This window comes from Herpailurus yagouaroundi, unplaced genomic scaffold, assembly GCF_014898765.1.
Source record: "Herpailurus yagouaroundi ecotype Mexico unplaced genomic scaffold, PumYag 28, whole genome shotgun sequence".
In the NCBI taxonomy this organism is placed as follows: Eukaryota; Metazoa; Chordata; class Mammalia; order Carnivora; family Felidae; genus Herpailurus; species Herpailurus yagouaroundi.
This window is the reverse complement of record NW_024412376.1, coordinates 68162259-68170408: the sequence shown is the minus strand read 5'-3', so window position 1 is coordinate 68170408 and position 8150 is coordinate 68162259. Positions and strand designations below refer to the sequence as shown.

Below are 8150 nucleotides of genomic sequence, written 5' to 3'. Positions count from 1 at the left end.
AATAACCCAAATTAATGTCTCTATTACAGAATCCTGAGAAGTTGCTAACAAAGCAAAGCTGTTACTATCCCAACCCTTTTTGTTTTGTTATTTTCAATAAATGAAAGGGATTTCCATCACTACAGGACTAGAACATAGAGTATTATATCTATATGCACACACACACACACGCACACACTCATTCTAAATGAAGAATTATTAAAATTGAATCTAATTGATTTTCCTCCTTTTTAAATTGAATTCATTTTTTCTCAAACTAATATTTCCTGGCAAAAAGTCTCCAACTAGTAACATTCCAAAGAATCCTGAGATTTACCCAGGAATATTGTCATTTTTCACTTTCTTCTACTTTATTCATTTTCTTCTTATTCAGAGACGGTATCTTGCATTAGACCTTTCTATTTGATTCCTCAAGAAAGTCAAACTGATGAGTTATCTTCCTTAAGTATTTCTGCACTAGAGTAGGACTTATAAGCACTTGAGCATTGAGTATAATAAAAGTAAGATGAAAATGGGAATAAGCTATATTCTTGGGCAATATATAAACATGCTTTATTAGTATGATAGAGACACTATTCTAAGATCCACTGGTGACTCTTGCATTCCATTTTCCCTTAAAGTGCTCTTAGGTTAATATTTGCTTATTATCAAATGAAATGTTTTCTTTGGCATCTGATTACACTGCAACAGGTCCATTTCAAGAGAGCTCTGTCTTCCTACATTGTTTCTAGAAGTTTGAATATGTTGGATACTTAAAAGTATATAATTCTGATAAGAACAAGTTTTGTTTTTATGTTATATCTTGTTTGTTTGAAGTAAAGCTTTCCTTTAGAAATGAGACATTTCTCACTGGTGACCTCTTAGGCCACTGAAATGAATTTCCTTTAAGTAGCGACAGATTCCTCAAAATATTTTTTATTTTCTTTTAAACTTGTTTTTGTTTTTTTACATTTATTTATTTTTGAGAGACAGAGAGACAGAGCACAAGCGGGGAGGGGCAGAGAGAGAAGGAGACAAAATCCGAAGCAGACTCCAGGCTCTGAGCTGTCAGCACAGAGCCCAATGAGGGGCTTGAACTCACAAACCATGAGATCATGACCCAAGTAAAAGTCGGACACTTAACTGACTGAACCACTCAGGAGCCCCTTAAATATTTTTGATTTTTAAGGAAAGACTGTTTTGCCTTAATGCTGTGTTTACTTTTAAGGAATCACTTCATTTTCCTGAAGATTAAAAAAAGTGGGTTTTTTCTCATGTTTCTAAAAGGAGCATTTTTTGGAAATTGTCACATGTCCCTTAATGACAATGTTGCCCAGAATAGTTCCATTGTCAGTCTTATGCCTGCTCTGTGATGTGCTCCCAGTTTCAGGTGCTAGAAGGAAACAAGAACACAAAGACAGATAATGGAGGCTTCTGCATTACTCACAAAATTAAATAAAGAAATAAAGAAATAAAGAAATAAACAAACAAACAAACAAATAAATGTGGGCTAAATTTGTCCACTTTAGTATCTGAAAATAGAATATTTAAAAATATTTAAATAATTATTCATTTTTGAGATACAGAGACAGGCTGTGAGCAGGGGAAGGGCAGAGAGAGAGGGAGATACAGAATCTGAAACAGGCTCCAGGCTCTGAGCTGTCAGCACAGAGCCCAGCGTGGGCCCTGAACCCACGAACTATGAGATCATGACCTGAGCCAAAGTCAGACACTGAACCAACTGGGCCACCCAGGAGCCCCTGAAAATATATTTTAAAGGAAATTAATTTTAATCCATTCTATGAGATATATGTTTGTCTATAAAGATAAATTCAACTCATAAGCTGCACATAAAATATACTTTTTTACTTCAAATAGTATATTAAATGTTAGCAAAATTTCTCCTATGGAGATTTGAGTTTATACCTGCCCCACACCCTTTTCATGAATGGTAGAGAAAATCTTGTTAATTCCACAGAAGCAGCAAATATATTAAAGTTATTGTGGACAATTTGGCTTCATGCTGCTAAGCGTTAAGTGATTGATTCAAAATATAAATTTGAAATAGCTGGTCACAAATGAGTTAGTTGAAATGGCAAATGTATTTCTAGACATTGATTACTTTCATATATTATTAACTTTGTACACATAGAGGTGTTTGCAACTTCTGTATCTTTACATTTCTGTTCTATTTTTAAAAATTCTCTTTTAACCATAATGCTTATTGGGTTTACGTTCATGAATTTTTTATTTTATTTCTAGCTGCAGGTGACTTGTCTGAAGGCAAATTTCAGAACTTTAACCATCATTTGGATAACACTTTCTATTTTTTAAAGTTATTATTTTTTTAATTAATTTGTATTCTGTCAATGTCCACTTCATTTACTTCAATCATGTTTTTGTCTTTTCCCTTTGCATATGTGTTTTACTTTAAAGCAAGGTTTTTCCAGAAACATTTTAAGCATAATTTTTACTGTGCTATGCTCTTATTGCTACAATTTCAAATGATTTCTGCTTTCAAGATTGAAGCTGTATAAGGAAGTATGGGCAACCTCACTGCACATTCAGTGACATGTTTAGAGAAGAAAATTGAGACAAAATGCTAAGAAACCTGTACAAATTTTCCAAACCCTCTGAGAGTTCACAAAATATATTACTTTTCCCCCTCCCCGACTTTTGATAAAAGGAAAAAATTCTTAAAGTTATGTAAAAATTGCCAAAACATCTCCACGACACACAAAATTATAAATAATTTGAAGCCAATGACTAGAAATATTAATTTTTGACCAATTCGTCATGTTGAGCAATTTGTCATTATGATCATTTTGTCAAATCAGCCAGTTTATTTTCAACCAATTTACCTGTAGTTTAATAAAATTGTTCTGTAGTTTCTGGTGTTACTAGAGACATTTAAAGGCCCCTAGGAGAGAAAATTCTGTTTGAAGTAAATGTTCATAAAATCTTCCATGAGAAGTATACTTTTTCTTTGACCCTTGGTTTCATTCCTTCCAGACCATTCAATTACTATGTGTACAATATATTCCAATTTGGTAAGTGCATTTGATTTTGACCAACATTTAATGTAAGAGTGTGGCATACAAGTATCTTAAAGGTACCAACTTTACAAAATTCAAGAATTAAATATATTTAAGATATATCAGAGACTAAAAACAACAAGTTATGGAAAAATATTATTAGCATGATTTTACATTTGCACAAAATAAAACAAATAATACAAAAGTTTCTATTTTTATGACAATCCCCTGAGCAAATGGGATTATACCAAAAGGAATTATAAGGTAGGAACTCTCATTTTTATTTCATAGTTTTTTGTGTCATTTAGAATACTTAGAAACATTTACTACTTTCATAATTGAAAGATTACATGGTTTGGGTGACTAGGCAGACATTTGGCTAATCATACAGATAGGCCTGAGCATGTGTCTAGAGAAAAGCATCAACGTCTAGGGTAAGAATTGGAAACTGGCAGATCTAGGCACAAGCTTGACATTCAGCGGACTGTGCATGATAGTCATGCTGAAGATACTCATATGAAGATAATGAGTGTCCTTGACTCCCTAGAGCCCAAGAGAGGATTGATTGGTGAGCTGAGTCTCTTCTGACACTGAGATGGAAATTACAGAGCAGTAGGCTTCCTAGGTTCTGTCAAAGCAAAAATTGCACCAAAGCTAAACAAGTAAGGATCTATTCAAGACTATTCCAATAGAGAGGTGCCTGGGTGGCTCAGCTGCTAAACATCCAGGTCTTGGTTTCAGCTCAGGTCATGATCTCACAGTTGGTGGGTTTGAGCCCTGCATTGGGCTCTGTGCTGACAGCATGGAGCCTGCTTGGGATTCTCTCTCTCCCTCTATGCCCCTCCCCTGCTCATGCTTCTCTCTCTCTCTCTCTCTCTCTCCCTCCCTCAAAGTAAATAAACTTTAAAAAAAGGTTGTTTTTTTTAAGATTATTACAACAGGAGTGAGAGACTAAACTCAACCCTGCCAAAAAAAAAAAAAAAAAAAGTCAGGAGAGTTTTTAAGTCAGGGTGCTAGCGGAAAAGTACTGGAGAATGTTAGGGGGTAAGTTCATCAATGGGATGCATCAAGCATATTGAATTATTTCCCTTTTTTTCTATGGGATTAAGCCATCTGTTTGCTAATTGGTGCCCATTGAATTTAGCCTCCTACACTCCAACAGACTAGGAAATAGGGGTACTATCTTCCTTGATGATTGCATTTCAAAGTTATAGCCCCTAGGTTTCCAAGAAAGACTTTCCTGGGTTATAAACATGCAAGAAGCTTTTTAAATGGGGCATAGAAAAAAATTCACAATTGTAAGTTTTCTAAGGTAAATGCTTTAAGAAAAAGGAGATTAGGAGTTTGTGGTTAAGAAGAAACCTATATAAATTTCAGTCAAGCTAAGTGGAACATTGAGATAATGTTGGTCATTTATTTATATTTGTATCCCATAAGGTCAACATTTCTTTGCCTTTCACCATCTAAGGGATTATGATAAGAATATGACAATAACCAGATATGAGCTAAAATGAGTTTGTAAATTTAAATAATATATAACATATTATATAAGGGAGTCTAGTAGTCAGAGAGTCAAGGTGAGTCAGATTTCAGGACACAAAAATTAAAGATACAGAAGTATTTGAAGAGTTAGTTGCACAAATACCTGAATAACCAAATAATAAAGCACTTAAATTTCAATGCACCACACAAAAATAAGACACACTCAGGAACCAAGTTTGCCTTAGCAAACTAAAGGAATCAAGAAATGATTTAAGCAAAGCATGTTACTCGTTAAGACTTTTTGGTTTATTGATTTGAAACTCGTTTTATTGGTTTGAAAGTTTAAGTTCAAAAAATATCTTACAGGGGCACCAGGGTGGCTCAGTCGGTTAAGAGTTTGATTTTGGCTCCAGTCATGATCTCAAAGTTTGTGAGTTCAAGCCCTGCATCGGGCCCTCTGCTTAGAGCCTGCTTCAGATCCTCTATCTCCCTCTCTCTCTACCCTTCCCCTGAGCTTTCTGTCTCTCTCTCTCAAAAATAAATGAATATTAATTAAAAATATCTTACAGTACAAATACATATAGAGATAGATATTGTATGGGAGAAGCTAGGGAACAGGAGATATAATATAATAGGTCCAAATGGGGAGAGGGGAATGTAAGTATGGAACATGGGTAATAATGTAACAAATAATAACACTAAAAATTCCTAAAGGAAAAAAACATGCAAGTTTGTAAACCAGAAGGACTCACCTGTTTTTCAGGTGGATGATGAAAAATTATACATACTTAGCTCTTAGCATGGTCAAATTCTGAATCTAAAAGACAAAAAAAAAAATCCTTTCAAACTCTCTGACAGAAAGAACAAGATAACTACAAAGGAACAAAAGAAAAGAGAACAGATGCCATATATCAATACTATTTGCCATACTGGAATTTAGAATATTATACATACTTGCCAGGGAGTAAGAATGCTATCAAAAGCATCTGAAAGAAAATACTATCCGTCAAATACCTAATATATGAAATGATGTTTCATTTCACAAATAATCAAAAAATAGGGTAAATTTTAAGATCATGGAGGAAAAGAAGTTATACAACCAAAAGGCAATTGTATTTAATCAATATACTGATTTCTTCAGAAATTTTCAGAAAACTAGAAGTAACCTCAGGTTTGTAGATGATTGCAACAAGAAAAGGTTATCAGACAGTATAAGATTCAGAGAAGGGTATTTAGAGAGGAGAGAGTGAAATTGAAGAGAAGGAAGATTGGGAGACAATTTCTAAGTCTCTTTCGATTCTGCCAGTTTCACAAACAGACTGCCTTTGCTCTGGCTGATGTTTTCAAGGATGTTTGTAAAGCAAACAACTTTGGGAGACAGAGAAAACAAAGGGCAGATACGTTTACTGGCCATTGCAATAAAAATAGTGTCTCCCTATTTGGCGAAGTTCAGGCAGTCTTATTACACATTTTGAAAAATCTGTGTTTCCTAAGCATAGGGTTCCTCTCCTGTAACACATCCCCATGTGCACCTGTGTTACCTGACCCTCTCCTTGTCACCCTGCAGGAACTGGGTTTCAGAGAGCTGGTAGAAGAAAGATGATATTCTGGCCACTGCTCTTGTTGTAATAAACTGTCCTTTGTCTGTGGAAAGAGGAAAGAAAAGAAAAGGAAAAAGAAAAAAAGAAGGAAAGGAAAGGAAAGGAAAGGAAAGGAAAGGAAAGGAAAGGAAAGGAAAAGAAAGGAAAAGAAAAGGAGAAAGAAAAACAAAAAAGAAAGAAAGAGAAAGAAAGAAAGAGAAAGAAAAAAAAGAAAGAAAGAGAAAGAAAGAAAAAGGAAGAAAGAAAAAGAAAGAGAAGGAAAGAAAGAAAGAAGTAGGGAAGGAGGGCTAGAGGAAGGAAACATTCTCCAAATAAAAGAAAGAAAACTGCAACTTGGAGACAGTGAAGGAGAGAAAGAAAAATGATGACATATGAACATTAATTAATGCATATAACCACAGACATAATATGTGTGTCTCTATATACTGTCATATTTTAATGGGCTGATAATCTTTCTGGGAACAAAAAAAAATATATGAAACCTGGAACAAAAGAGGACATACTATGAGGAAATCCTCAAGGCATTCTGTATCTCCTAAAACCTAAGCGTTGGTACAGGAGGGAGTGGAGGTACAATACTAAATCTTCCCTCAGATAGTGGAGAAGGAAGAAAGGGAGAAAAGGAATAACTGTATTTTGAAGATGCCAACTGTGGGATGGATTATGGCACTGTGGAGATGAAACAGTGCTTCTCAGCAGGGGGAAAAAGTTGGCATCTTGTTGCTAAATAATAGTCATACATGACCGAAAAGAACTAGAAAAGCAGAAGTAACTATGAATATAATGGTGAGGCACAGAAAAGCCTCTACATGCTGGGGTAGGGTGGGGTTGGGGTAAGGAATTGATAGCATCTTGATTAAAGAAGAAAAAAGGAGGAGGAGGAGGAGGAGGAGGAGAAGGAAACATCCTTATTTTGTGCATGAAGGCCTCCTGGAAGGCACTGAGAACCAAAAGGCGGCCTTACCTGGGGTGGACTGCAAGGAAATAGGGGCTAACACGTGAGCCATTCCAGGCTGGCTGATATGGCAGTATCCTTACCTGCAGAATTACCGTTGAGAGATGCACAGATATGGAGGTAAAAGGAGCTCTGAAGAATTAGAAGAGGATGACAAGTAATTACCTCTGAATATATGGGAAAGATTTCTTGTTCAAAGTTAAAACTTCTCAAGGGGCGCCTGGGTGGCACAGTCGGTTAAGCATCCGACTTCAGCCAGGTCACGATCTCGCGGTCCGGGAGTTCGAGCCCTGCGTCAGGCTCTGGGCTGATGGTTCGGAGCCTGGAGCCTGTTTCCGATTCTGTGTCTCCCTCTCTCTCTGCCCCTCCTCCGTTCATGCTCTGTCTCTCTCTGTCCCAAAAATAAATAAACGTTGAAAAAAAATTAAAAAAATAACAAAGTTAAAACTTCTCCATTTTCTAGCTTGCAACAAAGAAGGTTGGCAGCCAGCCATGTCACTCTTCCATCTTGGATTCATACACTAGTATGCGACTCAAGACCTCTGAAGCCTCCAGGGTTGGCAGGGGTGAGTGAGAAGTGGTGAGAGAACAGGACAAAGTCTTTTTTGATTACCATCTGACATTGGTTTCTACTAGATTTGAAGATATTTGATGCCAAAATCTTTTCCAGTTTAAACATTTCTGACAATTACCTCTTATCTTCCTAGTTCACTGAATCTAATACCTTGACTCTGAAACTTCTCCAAGACTGGGACCCATATCCATTGATCTCACTCTCTTTTCAGTGCATACCTAGAATCTCCAGCTTTCATCCTGTAAAATATCTACCATTTAAAAATTTTCTCAGCAGGAAACATTTTATTTTCAGTATACAAATTTAATAGCTATATCACTCAGTAATCCATTTTCAGCTCATATTTTAATATGCATTTACATCAATGTATATATAAATATATATACACACACATTTTATGTTCCCCAAACTCAATATAACATTCTAAACAAAAAAGTGGAGGTGAATCTTAAGATACATTTTAAATATAATTGACAGAATGTCAGAATTATACATAAGTGTATTAAAGATGTTTGCATATGAAT

At 35.6% G+C, this 8150-nt stretch overlaps 1 long non-coding RNA gene across 1 annotated transcript; it reads right to left on the bottom strand.

Annotated features, from left to right (window-relative positions):
- Positions 1-1123: 1123 nt before the first annotated feature.
- LOC121028363 (uncharacterized) lies at positions 1124-7188 on the bottom strand. The gene is made up of 3 exons (XR_005789204.1): positions 7136-7188; positions 5249-5313; positions 1124-1372 (listed from the first exon to the last, which is right to left on the bottom strand). It is a non-coding gene; the product is annotated as an uncharacterized LOC121028363 (long non-coding RNA).
- Positions 7189-8150: the final 962 nt, after the last annotated feature.